Source organism: Euleptes europaea, chromosome 11, assembly GCF_029931775.1.
Source record: "Euleptes europaea isolate rEulEur1 chromosome 11, rEulEur1.hap1, whole genome shotgun sequence".
Taxonomy (NCBI): domain Eukaryota; kingdom Metazoa; phylum Chordata; class Lepidosauria; order Squamata; family Sphaerodactylidae; genus Euleptes; species Euleptes europaea.
Window position 1 is genome coordinate 27,437,535 of NC_079322.1, and position 19,668 is coordinate 27,457,202.

The 19,668-nt window shown below is 45.2% G+C and overlaps 1 protein-coding gene across 3 annotated transcripts in view; it reads right to left on the reverse strand.

The window, feature by feature from the left end:
• Positions 1 to 5,568, reverse strand: part of TRAK1 (trafficking kinesin protein 1) — a 90,839-nt gene extending 85,271 nt beyond the window's left edge. For all 3 annotated transcript variants that reach the window (XM_056857562.1, XM_056857559.1, XM_056857564.1), the window contains exon 1: positions 5,373 to 5,568. The gene's annotated coding sequence lies outside the window, so the exon portion shown is untranslated. The remainder of the gene's footprint in view (positions 1 to 5,372) is intronic.
• Between the last annotated feature and the right edge of the window lie 14,100 nt (positions 5,569 to 19,668).

A 19,668-nucleotide genomic window follows, 5' to 3' on the forward strand; every position in this document is an offset into this window, starting at 1 on the left:
CCTCCAGTTAAGAGCAAAACACCAGAACAATAATGATTTTCCCCCCTCCCAAAATGAGCCTCCTCTCTTGCAGTAGATGTGGCCTGCTATGCTAGTAGGGCCTGACAGATATGAAAGTACTTGGCTGTTGCCTGCTGGGTGGAATGCAGTTTTATTTATGCATGCTATTTTCTGTAAAGAGATTAAGCTCTGGGTAGGAAATTGTGACGTCAGCTATAAAAGCAGCTCTTAGCAAAGGGCCAGGTCTCCTTGGCCAAGTGCTTTTCACAGCATCTTTCATTCTGGGTAGCTGGGAAGGGAGTGCTTTTAGGAGCTGCCTGTTGCTAATGAGCCAACATTATTAACAGACTGTGAGTGTTCCCAGAAGCTGTGCCCTGGTTTTTGCCAGTCAACTCTCAAGAGCAGAGCAGGGGCTTTCCTTATGCTGGGCCATTTGAATGCACAAATGTGTACCACTGACAGGGGAGACCTGGGTTCAAGACCCCACTGAACCCACAGGGCCTGCTGGGCCACTAGTGTTAAGCCACTCACACACACTCAGCCTAAACATTCTCACAGACCTGTACAAAGCAACATGTGTCATGCAATTACTTCATTTCTGATGATAGCTACAGTAAGTCCCATGTAACCTGACGTAAGTTATATGTAATTATTGTGTGCTATTAGTTATACTTCTGCTGTTGAATGTCAAGGTTACAAGCCGAAGAAGGATATCGAAACGGGATACTAGCCAGCAGACCTGTCACTGTTGTTGTTTTGTGTTATACGATCAACACTTTTGCTTTTGCTCATTATTTGTATTGTGTAATACATGTTTTGCAATTTATTTGAACCTTTGTTGTTACTACTATCTTGTAAAAATATGGAGTAGCAACAAGCTATTAGATAAACGCCTTGCAACCTCTTTTTGCACATTTTTTTTCTGCCAAAGCTATATGCATACATACATGGCATACAACCCCAGTGTATGCCACCTTGAGCTCCTTGGAGGAAGGGTGGTATGCGTGAAAGTGTTCAAGGACCCAGGAACCTTTGTGATGATACATGTTTGCAGGGAGGCTCACTTGTGCTATTTCTGTCCATCCAACGTGGGGTGGGAAGAGAAAGTGAAACAGAGCTTCTACACCACTGAGAATTACTGCAGTGGTGTAACTAATGTGTTTCTTGAACTGCAGGGTATCTTGTACGAACCAGGGCTGTGATTCTACCATAAGCCCAACCAATCAAGAATGGGCACTTTCTCTCTGTTCCAGAGAGAAGGGAAGATTTTTCCATTTCACATAGCAAACAATGGAAATCATAATAGAAGAGTTTCCAACCAAAATTACTTAATTCAGATTTGTGCCAAACTAAGTATCCTACCATGCTTTGGAGAACTATTTTAGAATCTGCATCCTCTCACTTTACAAAAGGCCATTCTACATTTCTGTTTTCTTTCCGTTTATTTCATCTCTCCACTCCCTATATGCTGATTATAAATGGATCTTTATGCAATGTGTAGATTCTCATTTAGCAACTCAATTTCGCATGCAGATTGGCATCACTGAAATCTATCTGCATGTTCCTTCTTATGAATAACTTCACTCTAATCAATTATTGCTGCCCAGGAGACAAGTTATACTTGTTGCAGAACTGTGTCCACTGCAAATAACTTAAGTCATTACCCAAAGGATCTCTATTTCAGGGTCCTCCTCTTAAAGAGGTTTTTAAAAGAGATACACGTGTGTATGTACAAAGAGTGATCTCATACCTTAAACATTTCCAGACAGACAATTTTAATAGGAATGGTTTGTTGCAAGGCAACAGAAAAATAAGCCACTGCAGCATTTCAGAGGCAGGAGCAATCAAGTGGCAATATGCATTAGTTAGGCTTCTGAAAATTAAGCAACGCTTGCTAACCACTATTTAGTCAAACGGAATTCAAGAAAAGCAGAAGAGGGCCTCGTACAAGAACGTTTTAGGAGAAGGAAGTGATTATTCCACACAGGCAATTTCAGTCGCCATTTGAAAGTCATAAAACATTAACAACATGAAGTCAGCATCACCAGGCAGAGAGGAGGAATATAATGAGTAAGCAGGCCCAGCCCCAGCGAATGCTGCAGCCAGGAACAAAACTTAATGAAAATGAATGGCCTAGATGCTAGGATGAGAATGTGGCTTTGGAAGTGAGATGTTCAACAGCAGCTCTTCAAGAGTAAGCAACCTGTGCCTCTCTACCTTTATTAGTCTATTTTCTTCATCATCTCCTTCCTCTACTCTGCCTCATAGTTTTGGGTGGGTATATTATGGCCTTTCACAGACTCAACTGACCAATTGTGTGGATTTTTTGCACCGGTACACAAATGGTCACGGGAATGAGACAGAGTGATAAGAGAAGTGCAGATTAGGGATGTGCATTTGGGGTAAGCCAAACCCAAAAAAAAAAAAAAAAAAAAAGGCGCCGTTGGACAGGAGCAAAAAAAAGCCTTGTTTGAAAAAGCCAATTGGGGGGTGGGCATTTTCTGGCTTTTTCGGCTCCTGTCAAAGGGTTCCTTAAAGCTCTTTACATTTTAAAGAGGTGCCGAACCTGCCACCGCCCCATTTGTGCCACGTGGTGGGTTCAGCAGCCCTTTGTCAATTAAAGAGTGCGGCTCCATTGAAGCCTATGGGGAATCTTTGTGAGGTTTGGGGGGGGGGGTTCAAGTAAAGGCACCAAATTTGCAGCGTTTGGTTATGTTTGGGTCAGGGAGTCCAATTTTATGGGGGGCCCTTTTTCTTCCATTGAAAACAATGGAGAAAGGATGGAGGCACCCTGATCCAATCTTTACCACACTTGGAGGTTCTTCTAAGAAGAGTCACCAGCAGCTATGCTGCAAATTTGGTGCCTCTACCTTAAAAAACCACCCCCCAGAGCCCTGCAAAGATTCCCCATATATAATATAATATGGCCTGCTGGGGAAACTCAAGGCATTCCCTCGGATATATACAGGTTTTCCAAATGGCTCAAACAGCCCCCTCCCCACAAGGCCATTTCAGGCTGGGAAAACAGTGAGAGGGGTAGGATGAAGTTCCTCCTCCATACACGCCTCATGGCACACACGGGACTTCAGAAGAACCAGCAACTGATATCTGACTCAGGGTGGGAACCTCTACCCCACCTGCATGCTCTATAATGAGTGAAACTACCAGTCATGGGGGGGGGGGAGAAAACAGGACAAAGCTGAAAGCTGGGTAGACAATTCATGAGATTGGTAATCACATTAATGCCATCTTAAAAAAAAAAAAAACTAAGAACCCCGAAGGGCTCAAAAGCTTACACTAAATTGCACCACCAGCCAGCCCAATATAATATAGCCTCACTTTCTGACTCATTCTTTATCATCAAAACTGCATATTTAAACAACCGTTCGAGGATTTGCCAAAGGACTTAATGAAAGAACAAAGTATCTAAGAGAATGTATGCTAAAGAAACTTGTCAAGAGGACGAGAGAAGCAAGAATCTGGCATTTTCTTCCATGAAACATTATCAAGTGATCATGCATGATGAGCTGGGCCGGCTCTGGCACGCAAACAGAAAGAGGATATTAAGACAGATTCTTCCTGGCCTCAGGGGAGTACTTAAAAAAGAAAAAGTATTATTTTTGCTGCAATGTGCCCAGAGCGGATGTAATTTACTGTTACAACAGCGAACAGTTGAGCATGGCCATCTGCTTACCTGGGACTTTTAAAGCCAATCAGATATGCCAGTATCATTACAAGGATGCTGAGCAACAAGCAACAGCACATAACCCTGAACCCCTCTGCTCCCACTAGACTGGTAGCCAACTGAGGACCTTCCGAGAATACTGATCCTACCTTTCAAAACAATGAGAAAAACAGTGGGAACCTGCATAGTTCCTTTTTAAAACCACAAAAATGCCTAACATCCACCATTAACACAGACTTTGTGAGTTACAGATGAAGAAAAATTTCTCTCCTTGATAGGGTTGCCAACCTCCAGTGATATACTCCCAATGTAAAGTATATTCTAACAGCAAATTGAATAAGTATGCACAAGTCCCCTAATAGAAAACAGTGTCAACAATACTGTATTAGGGGACTTGTGCATACTTATTCAATTTGTTGTTAGAATATACTTTACATTGGGAGTATATTACTGGTTGCCTTTATGTGCGCTTTTGGGTTTAACCTCCAGGTACTAGCTGGAGATCTCCTGCTATTACAACTGATCTCCAGCCGATAGAGATCAGTTCACCTGGAGAAAATGGCTGGTTTGGCCATTGGACTCTATGGCACTGAAGTCCCTCCCCTCCCCAAACCCCACCCTCCTCAGGCTCTGCCTCCAAAACCTCCCACTGGTTGTGAAGAGGGACCTGACAACTCCACTCCTTGAGCTTTCCTGTCTTGGGAGAAATTATCCTGGGTAGCTGCAAAACAATCAGTCCACCTCCCCATTTCCCAAATGTGAAGCTGAGAAGAAAAACATTATAGGCAGTCTACATCTGTACGCTTCCTTATTCTATCTCTTGCAGGAGGGAGATGGAGCATAAAAGCTCTAGTACATTTGAACAGCACCCCAAACCTATGAGGTGGTGAAAAATGCATGTACAATGCATAGATTGTATGTCAGAAGGTAGGGCCCAACCCTTGTGAACAACAGCGGAGTATGTAGCTAGCTCAAGATACCACATTTCACCTTTGCTATACACAAGTTCGGCCCTAAGGAGAAAATTACTTCCATCCTTCAAGCCAAGACTATGAGAAATCCTTTTTTTTAAAAACTGAAAGTGGCAATTTTTGCTAGCTACTTTGACAAATTAGAAGAAATGCAATGCAGTTCATCCACACATCCGTTCTTGTAGGTTATCCAGGCTGTGTGACCGCGGTCTTGGTATTTTCTTTCCTGACGTTTCGCCAGCAGCTGTGGCAGGCATCTTCAGAGGAGTAACACTGAAGGACAGTGTCTCTCAGTGTCAAGTGTGTACGACGAGTTACTTCAGTGTTACTCCTCTGAAGATGCCTGCCACAGCTGCTGGCGAAACGTCAGGAAAGAAAATACCAAGACCACGGTCACACAGCCCGAATAACCTACAAGAACGGATGAACTCTGACCATGAAAGCCTTCGACAATATTCATCCACACATTTCACTGTAGGTGATAAATCTGAGAGGCGTTCATTATACCTGCACCTTGGAAACATGGACCATTCTGAAAGGTTCTTGCACCTGAAAAGGCTAAAAGTACCATGTCCTCCATACCAGAACAAGAGATGAAATGTAATCCTATGTCATTTTCCCTCCACAAAATGTAATTCAGCATCTTCTTAATGCCATCTAGGGGGGGAGGTTACCGCCACCGAGAAAGAGATGGAACAGTCGGGTTGTTTGCCTACCAGTAATGGTGCCGGCATCTCTGTACTCCCTGTAGTCTGAGGCATCTTGTTCCACGGCTTCACTTACATAGTGCTCTTCATGAATGCCTGCATTACAGGCTAGGACTGCATGGCCGGCTGGATCAGGAGAGGGCACGGTGGTGGCCAAAGTGCGGTCGTTCAAAGCTGTGGCGTCCAGCTTGGCAGGTTTCACAGTGAAGTGCTAACTGCCATCTGGGGGGCCAGTGCTGGAGACTGGGTCTGGCGGAGGTGCAAAAGGCAAGCTGCACTCTTGGCTCTTGTCTGCTTCCTTGAGAGATCTGCAAGACGACACACACACACACACAAAAGCAATACAATTCAATTCAGGCTCTTTAAAACAAACAGACCGTTCACTCCTTTCCAACAATACTAAGATCTGTCTGGCCAACACTGAAAGATAAATGACTCGGGCAGAGTAGCTGCTAAACACAGCATATAATTGTAAAAATTATTTTATTCCCAGATGTTAGAGGTGTTTTTCAGAGCAAACCTGGAGTGTGGGGGGGAAGGCTTCTGGAGGCAGCGTGATCCCTGAGCTGGCATAGATGCCACTTGTGACATGAAAATGGGCATCTATGCCGGCAATGGGCCACTTATGCTGGCACCAGGAAGATGCGCAGCAGTGCCATGCTCGAGCATCGAGCAGCCATGGTGGTAGTTTTTCCAGCGCAAGGGCTCCTGCCGGCGCCAAAGGGACGTTCCCGGGGGCAGCACTGACTTGAGTCTGCTCCCTAAGCCTTCTCACCCCAGGAACACCCCATTTCCAGGCGTGAACATGTGCCTTCAAAAACCATGGTGCAGCCCCACGTATCTCTATAGGGCAGTTACACGAGGTTTCGGGGGAAAATACATTTTCCCTTTCTGGACTGGGACACTGCTCAAGAGGCGGTGTGGCTGCGCTGTCCCCAAGCCTGCCATAACTACCCCTCCTTCAGGACTGTGCTGTTAAACAGCTGTATTTACACACAAAGTTCGAGGGGTATAATGCTGGAGATATAGCCAGGGTCATCAATTTCTAGTCATGATGATGAAGAATATAAAAGGAGGCAGCACCTTTAAAAAAGCAGCACATAGTTTCTCACATTAGTGCTCCTTTCAACTGAAGGTGACCTAAAAACAACTGCCATAAGTAGTATCATCATCCAGTCATCTGGGATTCTTTACATGTGAGATAATTTTCAACCATATAAATGCCTGTCAGAATCAAACCAATTCTATCATGTTGTAAATATCTTGTGCTGGTCATTGTAATAAAATTTCTATTCTATTCTATTCTATTCTATTCTATTCTATTCTATTCATGTTGTAAATACAATCATTACACTGATTGCCCATACTTAAGGCATTCTAGTTTTCTATTATCTAAGAGGATCAGTGAAGATGAATTAAAGAGGATGCATTTACTTTCAATTCAGTTTTTGTCAGGCACACCATTTTTCAAGGGGATGGGCTGAGAAAATGCTATTTTAGAGTATGGTAAAAAAAACAAGATAAAACCTGCAGGCTTCAATTATCTTCCCTAAGCACTTAAAAACAGATTGCTGGGCAATATTTCATATGCTTAAAAACCTTGCTGTGCCATGCCCTTGTCTTAAACAGAGTTACTCTAACAGCATGTCCAAATTTCTTTAATTTGGGGTACTAGGAATATCATTTCAATCAATACAATAACCCCAGGCTAGAAATGCTTCTGCCAAAAAGTGACCCTTAAGAGTCCATGCCTATAGGGATCCGTGTGCACGCTGCCCTCTGGGAACAAGCATTTTGGAGACTAAGCCTCTCCTCTCCCACAGAAGGTCTCCTGTGCCCTGATTTGAGTTCTACAGCATAAAGCTGGCAGGAAAGGAAGCTGCCACCTTGACACATCATACGGAAACTTCTTTGTATTTTATAAAGTTTGCATTTTATAAGAGTATATATTTATTGTTGCCTGGCTGGTGCCGTAACAATGTGTGTGTGTAAAGTGCCATCAAGTCGCAGCTGACTTATGGCGACCCCTTTTGGGGTTTTCATGGCAAGAGACTAACAGAGGTGGTTTGCCAGTGCCTTCCTCTGCACAGCAACCCTAAACATTTACATTTACATATGTAAACTTTGGATGTGGACATCGGATTTTGACTGTCTGATAGCCAGCGTGATGTAGTGGTTAAGAATGGGGGACTCTAATCTGGAGAACCCTCCAGACTACCCCCCACCCCATCCTTGCAGTTAAGAAGAAGAGTTTGTTTTTATATGCCGTCTTTCTCTACCACTTAAGGGAGACTCAAACTGACTTACAATCACCTTCCCTTCCCCTCCCCACAACAGACACCCTGTGAGGTAAGTGGGGCTGAGAGAGCTCTTAATAGAACTGTAACTTGCCCAAGGTCCCCCCAGCTGGTTTCATGTGCGGGAGTGGGAAAGCAAATCCAGTTCACCGGATTAGCCTCCGCCGCTCATCTGGAGGAGTGGGGAATCAAACCTGGTTCTCCAGATCAGAGTCCACCGCTCTTAACCACTACACCACAATGCAGAAATCAAAAAATTAAAATGCAGACTTAATGACTGATGCACTTATTATATTCTTCACTTAGTCACAAATGCTACTGCTCGCCAAAGCATCAACTATCCAGGAAACCAAGTCTCTTGAAATGCAGGCCATCAAAAATCACTTTAAAGCCGCAGCTGAAATTCAGCATGTGTCTAGATTCACATGGGTTGGAACCCACAGATCACTGCACTAGCGGAGGCGCTTTCCTCTAACAGAAGGAGCCTTCCACCCATCCAATATTTTATTTATTTTACTTAATTTATAGCCTGTCTTTCTCACTTAGACTCAAGGCAGATTACAAAATACAGAAAACAGTTCAGTCAGACAACCTAAGACAAATGGCAACTACTGCAACAATACTAGGATTACAAACTTAGAAAAACAATGTAAACCAAAAACTGTCTAAGGCATGACATAATACAGACAGTGGACTGCAAAGGTAGAATATATTAAAAGCAAGGTGATATACACAGTAAACACTGCAAGGGTCTACAATCTTATTCCCTCATAAAAGTATCCTCCTAAGCTGTTCCATTATACTATATTTCTGACCTCTTTATAAAAACACCCTCCTGAACATTTCTGGTTCATAATCTGCCCAGAATCCATTTATATTCCTTCCCTGTCCTACCCTACAGACTGGGATATGTTTTGAGTGACTCACAATTCATCAGCCTACTCTTCTCCTTTTAAAATATCTTACCAATATAGACACGAGCAGAGTCCACTGGCATCTTAAGGATTAACAACTCTATTGTGGTACTCAGGGAAAAGCAGAGAATAGGGAAACTATTTTGTAAAAACGTGCCCCAAAAATAATTCCTACATGGATTCCTACGTGGCAGTCAAACAAAATCAAGATATACCGGAAAGTGAAGAGATCCAATCAAAGTGGATTAACCCACCCTCATGTTAGATGAAGAAGAAGAAGAAGAGTTGGGTTGTTTTTTCCAATTGAAGAAGGATTGACTGAACTTGACACAGAATCTCAAAGTATAATTCTGGGGGCATGTGCCATTCTTTTCTTTTTAATTTTTATTGATTTTTTAAATGTGGAATACAAAAATTAAAAAAGGAGTTTTGGGGGGAAGAGAGAAAAAAAACATAAACATAAGCAAGGTAAAACAACCACCTACAGCATTATTATTAAAATCCCTGCTATATTTGCAACTATGATATTGTCTATCAATGTTAAAAATTATTACTAAAAATGTAAAATCCACCATTTAATACCAGTTACTGTATTAGTTTAAATTTTAAATACAATATCATGTTATTTTTTTAAACAGATCTACCTTTCAGTATCTGTATTTATACCCAGCTATAACAAGAAGCTACTATTAGATATGTCTCATACGTTATTTCAATTCAATTACATATCTTTGCTTACTTTATATATCCCGTTTACCACTTAATAAATTCTCATTTTCATAATATGATATTCATGTTATAGTATTGTATTTCCTTGTTTCACCTCTATATATTACTAATGTCATAACTCTTAATATTAGTGTTCTCATATTGATTAGCAAATTATCAGTCTATTCAATCATTCAACTATAAGTATAGAGTAACAAAACTCCTGACTCTGATCTCCTTATCTAATAGATCACTAAACACATTATTCTAAGTCTAAGTAATTATTTGGAATTCTATCAGTTAACATACCGTATATACCCGTGTATAAGCCGACCCGCGTATAAGCTGAGGTGCCTAATTTCTCCCCAAAAATGAGGAAAAATTAGGCACCCGCGTATAAGCCGAGGGTCGGCTTATAACCCCTCCCCCCCCGCAGGCTTACCTGGGCTCCCGGCGCAGGAGCAAGCGGCGCGTTCCTGGCGGCGGCGGCGGCACGACCGGGCGAGGGCCGGGGCAGCCTCCCTGGAGCTGCAGAAGGCCGCCCCAGGCCGCCAGAAGCGGCGGCGCGGCCGGGCGAGGGCCGAGAACGCCGCCCCAGGCCGCCCCAGGCTGCTCCCGGCCGCCAGAAGCGGAGGCGCGGCCGGGCGAGGGCCGGGGCCACTGCCCCAGGCCGCTCTCGGCCGCCAAAAGCGGCGGCGCAGCCGGGCGAGGGCCGGGGCCACTGCCCCAGGCCGCTCTCGGCCGCCAAAAGCGGCGGCGCAGCCGGGCGAGGGCCGGGGCCACTGCCCCAGGCCGCTCTCGGCCGCCAAAAGCGGCGGCGCGGCCGGGCGAGGGCCGAGGCCGCCGCCCCAGGCTGCTCCCGGCCGCCAGAAGCGGCGGCGCGGCCGGGCGAGGGCCGGGGCCACCACCCCAGGCCACCCCAGGCCGCTCTCGGCCGCCAGAAGCGGCGGCGCGGCCGGACGAGGGCCGGGGCCGCCGCCCCAGTCCGCTCCCGGCCGCCAGAAGCGGCGGCGCGGCCGGGCGAGGGCCGGAGCAGCCGCCCCAGGCCGCTCCCGGCTGCCAGAAGCGGCGGCGCGGCCGGGCGAGGGCCGGAGCAGCCGCCCCAGGCCACCCCCGGCCGCCAGAAGCAGCTGCATCTGCAGGAGGCCGCCCCAGGCCGCTCTTGGAAGCATGAAGCGGCGTGGGCCCGGCGGCGGCGGCAGTAAGTTCCCCCCTCCCTCCTCCTCCCTTCTCCCCTACCCTACCGTATTGACCCGTGTATAAGCCGAGTTCGGCTTTTTCAGCCCTTTTTTGGGGCTGAAAAACTCGGCTTATACGCGAGTATATACGGTAAGCATAATAATACCTCGTCTCTCCTGAAATTATTCTGCAGGTCTTTGATTTATTGAGTTTGTCAGTTTAGCCATCAATGCATATTCCGCTAACCTGTCTTTCCAATCGCCTACTGTCAGGATCTCTTGCTGTTTCCACCTCGATGCCAGGCAAATTCTAGCCGCAGTAGTAGCATATTTAAAAGGTTCTGTAGCCTGTCTTGATATTTGAATCAGAATTGCTCCTAATAGCATATTAAGTGGTTGTAATAGAAATTTAGCTTTTAACATCGTTTGTATTTCCAAATGTACGTCACTCCAAAACTTGAATACTTTATCACATGACCACCATGCATGATAAAACGTCCCATCATGTTTCAAACATTGCCAACATAATCCTTCAGTTTCTCCTCCCATCTTTTGTATGTCTTTGGGAGTGACAGACCACCTGTAGAACATTTTATACCAGTTCTTTTATTATTTGAGATGAGCTAACTTTTAACCCTTTATCCCATAGATTTTCCCATAATTGTATTGGGACTTGTTCATATAAATGCTGCATCCACGTTATCATACATGTTTTGACCTGTTCCGTTTCTGTATCGTAGAACAGTAGTTTATATATTCTTCCCAAGAGATGGTCTTTGTGCTTTAATATAATTAACTCAAAATCAGTACTTGGCCTATTTATTATTTTCCAGTCTTTCTTAAGTCTTGATACCAGCTGGATATAGAATAACCAACTTATATTCTTCCCTTCTTCCTTAATCATTTGCCATGATTTGATCTTTCTTGGTAATCATATCTTTTTAAGTAAGAAACTCAAACTTGTCTCTTCTGTGGGTCAAAAAAGGCTTCAGTTGGAGAGGTATATAACATCTGTGTTGGGCTCAGTCTTTCTTTATACGTTAACCATATTTTCAGCAAACTCTCTTATTATATTTGTATTTGTCTCCAAGTTTTTCCGCTGGTATCGTTTTTTAGTCCACAAATAACAATGCAAACCTTGCTGGATACCATCTTTTTCTAGCTTCAAAAGTCTATTTTCTGGATTTATTATCCATTCAGTGATCTATTCAAGTCCAGCTGCATGATAATATAATTTCAGGCTGTGAACATTTTCTCTTGCAGCCGGTGCAGACATGACATTCTTCGATAATAATTCAGGGGAAGGTCATGGGATCCCATTGTCCCTCCCCATTTATACACAAATATCCCACCACCCATTTAACTTTTCCAGTGTTATGTGTGCCAGCATTATCCATGGTTAATGCATAACCCAGGATTTGTAACTTAGCTTGTTAAACCTTGCTTAACAGGATTGGCTACATGTAACCCTTGTTATTGAGGCCAGGAAGAAGAGTTGGTTTTTATATGCCGACTTCCTCTACCACGTAAGGAAGAATCAAACTGGCTTACAATCACCTTCCTTCCCCCTCCCCACAACAGACACCCTGTGAGGTAGGTGGGGCTGAGAGAGCTTTAAGAGAGCTGTGACTAGTCCAAGGTCACCTAGCTAGCTTCATGTGTAGGAGTGGGGAATCAAACCCAGTTCTCCAGATCAGAGTCCACCGCTTCAAACCACCACTCTTAACCACTACACAATTAGCACTTGATGTTGTTGGATCCCAGAGTAGAGTTGTTCAAGTACATCGAAGGACAGCTGGTATAGGTGTTGCTGAGGCTCGTTCTTTAGTTTTTTGCTACTAAACAAACTCTTCTTTAAACAAACTCCTCTTTAAGTGTATATGCTAGTCATCTTATGTTGCCAACTGAAACTTTTACTCATCTTGTGCTGACTTGGCTTTTCAGCCTCACATTGTAAAATTGCCTCCTGCATATACCCTCACACACACACTTCATGTATCTAACAAAGTGAGCTCTTGTTCATGAAAACCTATGCCTCAATTAATTTTTGCTGAGGGTTAACGTCTTCATTTAACTCACCCCCTCCAATATAACCTTGTAGCACAAGCTAAACTCCCCAAAAGAACAATCTAACACACTGTTCCCAGGATTCATGTGTGTGACATTTTTGACAGCTGTTCACACAGGTGCATGCTAACTCCTGTGGGGGTGGCTGAATATCCCACCCAGCAGCATTTCCTCATGTGAAATCATTTCCATCTGGAGGTGTAAAGGAAACAGCATATACACAATGTATTCAGATACATTAAAAAGTGTTATTTCATAAGTGCTATCCATTAATGTAACTTCAAAAGTACCTTATTTAAAATATTAAATATCCTGCACCCACCAGCATTGCTTTTGAGGAGAATACCAAGAACAGAACCTTGGAAACTTACCGTGAGGATCCCTTCTGCTCTGGGTTCTTTATTTGGGGCAGCAAATGAAATGAAAAGAGAGTCCATCTTTCTGATGGACTCTGGAGGCCTAAGGAACGTGACTCTCTCTCCTTGTAGTCGCTAGGACACCCGCAAAAGGATGGGAGATTTATCTCTTGACTCCTGTGAAAGGCTGAGTTCACCTTGAGGATGGTGTCTGACCTGGGCACCACCTTGTCCTTGTGAAAGACACATAGGCCTTTCCTGGTTGACAAGGCTTCTAATTCTTACACTCTTCTAGCTGAAGTCACCACCATGAGGAAGTGGGTTTTCATGCACAACCATTTAAGGGTAACTTCCCTTAAGGATTTGAAGGAGGGCTGATCTGTGCAACCCCTTTGAAGAAGCACATGGTATGAGGATGTCTGGGCAAGGGGATGCCAGCTATTTACAGTAGGATTATGGCAATAGCTGCTATCTGGCAATGAAGGGTGGACACTTTTAGTCTTTGACAGATGCCCTCTTGAAGTAAGGCCAACAGATGACCTAGGCCAGGCTTGAGGGGATTGATGCGCTTGCATTGGAATCACCTCACAAAGGCTTTCTATGTAGTATTGTAGATGCGCATTGTGGAGGCCTTCCTAGAGGCCATGATGGTCTCTGCGACCACTGAGGAGTAGCCTATGTCAGCAACACATTCCTTTCAAGAGCCACACAGTCAGATGGAGCAACTCTGGATCCAGGTGCCAAACCAGGCCCTGCTACAACATGTCTGGGCTCACTGGAATCGTCCAAATGGCCTTCACCAAGAGCTCCACTAAGGACAGAAAAAAAGACCTGCAGGGCCAATCTGGCGCCACAAAGATCACCTCTTCCTTCTTTTCATGTATATTCCATAGAGCAGGGGTCCTCAAACTTTTTAAACAGGGGGCCAGTTCACTGCCCCTCAAACACTGTTGGGGGCCGGACTGTTTCGGGGGAGGAGGCGGCAGCGCGAGGGGGCTCTCCGGAAAAGCATCCTCCTTACAAGCCCGGTCATTCCCCCTGTAGTGGTTAAGAGTGGTGGTTGGGAGCGGGGACTCTAGAGAACCGGGTTTGATTCCCCACTCCTCCACGTGAGAAGCGGAGGCTAATCTGGTGAACCTGGTTGGTTTCCCCACCCCTACACACGAAGCCAGCTGGCTGACCTTGGGCAAGTTACAGCTCTGTTAGCGCTCTCTCAGCCCCACCTGCCTCACAGGGAGTCTGTTGTGGGAGGGTATGGGAAGGGGATTGTAAGGCAATTTGAGTCTCCCTTTAGTGATAGAGAAAGTTGGCATGTAAAAACCAAGGCCATTTATTCATGGAAGGGTTTGCCTTGGATTTGCCGCTCTCCAGATGCACATTTTCCCCATCCGAATTCTCCAAACTCTCCCCTGGGGTGGGGTGGGGGGATTTACTTTTGAGTTCTGAGAATTCGGATGGGGAAAATGTGCATCTGGAGAGCGGCAAATCCAAGGCAAAACCTCCTGTGCATAAATGGCCACAAGTCTTTTTCTTCTCCCTGGAGATATGCCCAGCCCCCCCCCCAAGGGGCCCCTACAATTACCTCCAGGCCACAAGGATACCCCCAGGAGGAGAGAGAGCCCCGAGCCGTGAGAACGCTGCCAACTGTGGCCAAAACAGGAACGCCAGGACAGGAAGGGGGCAACTGGGCGGCGTGCGAGGCAGCAAGACGCCTCGCGCACCCAGGAAAGGAGGTTTTGGGCCTGGGAGGGAGAGGGGGAAGGGGGCGACCAGGCGGCACGCGAAGCAGCAAGATGCCTTGTGTGCCCAGGAAAGGGGTTTTGGGCTGGAGAGGGAGCAGGGAAGGGGGCGACTGGGGCGGGAGGGAGGCTTCCAGTTGTGCGTACACAGCCAGGAAGCCCAGAAAAGCTCTGGGGAGGGGGGCAAGGGGGGACTGGCTTCCTTGGTCCCCGGGCCGGACAAAAGCCCTCCGGGGGCCGGATCCGGCCCTCGGGCCTTAGTTTGAGGACCCCTGCCATAGAGCATTCAGGATCACTGGGAGGGACAAAAGGTGTACAGTAGGCCCTCGGGCCATGGAGAAGTTAGAGCATTTGCTCGTTCTGACCAGGGATGATGGTATCTGGAGAAAAACCTCAGTATTTCATGATTGGATGCAGAGGCAAACAGATTCACCTCTGGAATCCCAAATCTGGCTGCAATTTGTAGGAAGATCTCCCATTTGATGGACCATTTGTTTTAATCAATGCTCCGTCTGCTCAGCCAGTCTGCCTGGATGTTCAGGGAATTCTGGATGTGTTGTGCTGAGATGGATCATAGATGTTTCTCCACCCAGAAAAGGATGAATTGGGCTTATGGTGGATGACTTGGAACCTTTCTGCTTGTTGATGAGTGCCTTGGCTGAAATATTGTCTGCCTTATGTACGTGCGAGTCCCTGACATCTGCCCGGAAGTAGGTGAGTGCTTTCCTGATGGCTCTAAATTGCAAAATGTTGATGCTCATCATCTTTTCCTTTAACGTCCATGTGCTTTAGGCTGAACAGCCAAGCAGCAAATCTCCCCAACTAGACAGACTCGCGTCTGTAACAAATTGCAAGATGTGCTCCAAGAGGTAGGACTGGGCCTATGTCAGTCAGTTTGTTGGGGTTGGCCCACCAGACCATGCTCTGTTTCGGAGACAGCATTAGGCTCAGGATTTTGTTGCTTTTCTGCAGGATCTCTAGCTGATAGGGCTGGAGAGACCACTGAAGTAGTCAAGCTTATAACCAGGCCCACAGAACAGTCCCTATGCAGGATATCATTAGCCCTGAAGGCGTGCCAGAGGTATCAGCTGGACAGTCTTGAATTTGACCATACCTTTGTCCAAGTCTGATATCCTGGAGGCTTTGTCTCCTGGGAGGTACAACATGTTCTTGCACACCTCTATGATCACGCCAAGGTGTTGTAGCCTCTGTGACGGGGTAAGATTGCTCTTCTCCTTGATATGTATGAAGCTGTGGTCTCCAGAAGCTGAATGGTTCTGAGGGTGTCCCTGGTTGCTTGCACCCAAGTTGGACAGCAGGTCAGAATAACATCCAGATAAGGGTGAATTTGGATTCATTACCGATGGATCAGAGCCCTTGGAGTGCTTGGACCCCTGAGATGAGGTGGGAAAGGCATGTTCTTGTATCCCTTGCAGTTCCTCCTTCAAGGTTCTCCTTCAAAATTCCATAATCTCAGCCAGCCAAGGATTCCTCCCACCCATTACCTGGTGGGGAGGAAAGAGATGCTTGATATCCCCTTGAAGATCCACTCTGGTGGTCAGGGAGTCCATCTTCCAACAGAGAAGCGTGGCTTGCAATTGTAGCCTCCTGGGGCCGAACTGGCAGCCGAGAGAGCCATTTGCGCGTTTTTAGGTGCTTTCTTTTTGAGCCGCAGCAGTCTTCCTAGCTTTCTCAGCAGAAATCTTCCTAGTTTGCTGTGGGCTAGACTCATGGGGGAGCTCTCTCCACAAGAAACAGATGGAAGGAGAAGAGGGTCCCCATTATTCTTGGAGAGGAATTAGTCTCTTACAAGTCCCTCCAGGGCCTCCAAGGCTTGCCACAGAGCCATTAAGAGAAAGGGGGAAGAGCACTGAAAAAAAAATGCGGAGACAAAAGAAGCAGAAGAGCCTGAGAGAAAGTATGAAAAGGAGGTGTGAAGAGGATAAGAGACAGGCTGGGAGAGGATAGAAGGCTTTCAAAGTTTGAGATTGCTCTAAGGAGAAAAGGCAAAGAGGAAGGCAAGAACCCCACTCAGAAGCTGTACTCCCTGTCGAGGCAGGAAGCAAATTGACCTGTAGCAATTCCCACCTGGGAGATAGGAAGTTGAAGAAATTGGTCCTGTCTCCCTGAGCAATTGGTGGGAATCACCCATACCAAGATGCCCTCCGAGAGAGAAGTAAATTTTCATAAAATCTGTTAGTTGCATATAAAAAGAAAAGAAAAGAAAGCAGGAGAGAAGCATAAAAACAAGAAAACAGTTAAAATCAACAATTAAGAGCAATTTAAAAAATTAAAATCTTAATTTAAAAACTTCCTACAGCAGTCTTTTAACAGATTACCATTAAAACAAACAAAAATCACTGGGAGACTGAAAACAGAACAATGTCAACAAAAAGTCTGAAAAAATACCAGTAGATAGTCTTGTGCCCCAAAGCTCAGCAAACTAGGGACTAGGCACATTTTGAGAAGAGTGTCTTCTGTAATCTAGGCAGAACAGCAAAAGATACAATGATTTAAACTGATCACCCCCTTTACCTGCAGACAGTGAAGTCTACCAACACAGATGTCAAGCTAATGGGTGAGCTCATGAGGGAGCAAGCAGTCCTGTAATTGAACATGGAAGCAGAATAGATTGCAATCTTGGTTAAGAAAAAATGCAACCTAAGTTAATTCACTTTCTGCCACCTGCCTTGTCATGTATATAAATCAAAGACCCTGCCTATCCTTCAACCGACATCATCTTAAGAAAAAAGAGAGAAAGAACCAGTTTGAAAAATGAATGTTTAGAAACAGTAATGTTGATCTAAGGAGAAGGCCTTCTTGTTCTACTTTAACGGTTGCTGCAAATGAAGTGTAGCCTACTTGTTAAAAGTCTTCAAAAATGAAATCAGGTAAAGCTAACCCCATGCTCCCTCCATAAAAGACTTGGGAGCGTACATGGCATTGTACCAATCCCCTATTTTATCCTCACAATAAGTCTGTGAAGTAGGTTGGGCTGAAAGAGGTCACCCTAAGCTTCCTGGGGATTTGAACCAAAGTTTCTCCATTCTAAAGTTAAGGGCTGAGCTGCAGAAGGAATACTCTCTTCCCTGACCTTTCCTCTTTCAAATACGAATGTCAGTGTGGTGTAGTGGTTAAGAGCAGTGGTTTGGAGTGGTGGACTCTGATCTGGAGAACAGGGTTTGATTCCCCACTCCTCCACATGAGCTGCGGAGGCTAATCTGGTGAACTGGATTTGTTTCCCCACTCCTCCACATGAAGCCAGCTGGGTGACCTTGGGCTAGTCACAGCTCCTAGAGCTCTCTCAGCCCCACCTACCTCATAGGGTGTCTGTTGTGGGGAGGGGAAGTAAAGGCAATTGTAAGATGTTTGATTCTTTCTTAAGTGGTAGAGAAAGTCGGCATATAAAAACCATCTTTTCTTCTTCCTGGCCTCAATAACAAGGGTTACATGTAGCCAATCCTATTAAACAAGGTTTAACAAGTTAGGTAACAAATCCTGGGTTATGCATTAACCATGGATAATGCTGGCACACATAATACTGGACAAGTTAAATGGGTGGTGGGGTATTCATGTATAAATGGGGAGAGACAATGGGATCCCATGACCTTTCCCCTGAATTATTATTGAAGAATATCATGACTGCACCAGCTGCAAGAGAAAATGTTCACAGCCACAAGAAATATCAGTGCCCTAGAAGAGTGACAGGAATTTGATACAGATTACCTTTGGATATGAAATAGGACTCTGAGTTTCCTTTGCTGACCAGAGTTGTCTGTATAGGGATGCTCTTAGTTAATAAAGTTCATACCGGGACACAAACAGGGAAAGGAAACAATAAATAACAAAACTGGATTCAGCTGTGCAATACAGAGTGAAAAGAACAGTGTACACTTAATTGAACACATGCAAGCACACAAAAATAAGTCCGTAAAAGGAATAAAGGAGCTGGGTGAACTGCTGTGTGCTGGGGACAGAGCAGGAGTGTCCCCTTTAGAGGCACCTATATTTTGCAGGAGAGATGGCAGCCAATTTTAAGTTAATATTGGTTTTAAGCACAGTCCATTAGAATAAGGACGTGAAGTCACATATACAGAATAGAACAAAGGAAACTGGACCCATTGCACAAAGAATGGGGGGGAATCCATGGTACGGCACAAAAAAACAGCACTGGTACAGGAAAGAAGGGAAGGAATGGTATGGCATTATTCATACTGATGACATCCCAGCGCTACTCAAAAGATTCTATCTTGGTAAAAGAGGTGGGAACACAAAGAACTAAAGTGAGCTTTCAGAGCATTTTGTTTAGTTGCTGAAAAATACAACTTAGGAAACACCAGTTGTACACAGATCTCCATAGTATTTTAAATAGCAATTATTACAAATGTACAATGATTGAGCAACCCTGTCCTTGTGGAAACAGGGTGGGGATGGATAATGGATTCATCTAAACAACAAATGTCAACTAAAACCATGTTTCATGGGCTACAGAGTTCAACTGCATTAGATGTTAAATGGACCCTACCAGTTAACAGTGCATTAGGTAAAGGTCCCCTGAAGTGCATTAGGTAAAGGTCCCCTGTGCAAGCACCGGGTCATTCCTGACCCATGGGGTGACGTCACATCCCGACTTTTCCAAGGCAGACTTTGTTTGCGGGGTGGTTTGCCAGTGCCTTCCCCAGTCATCTTCCCTTTACCCCCAGCAAGCTGGGTACTCGTTTTACCGACCGCGGAAGGATGGAAGGCTGAGTCAACCTTGAGCCAGCTACCTGAAACCAACTTCCGTTGGGATCAAACTCAGGTTGTGAGAGGAGAGCTTTTGACTGCAGTACTGCAGCTTAACACTCTGCGCCACGGGGCATTAAGGAGCCTTTTTTCAGAACTGTCACTTTCACAGGCTAATATCAATTGGATGTGGCTAACAATAATTACTTTCGATATTTTTAAACGCTCCTAATTAAACAGAAAACTTCAGCACACTGTGCGAAGAACATTAATATGATGGACTGAAATCCATCATGACCTTTCTTTCCTCTCCAGCAGAAA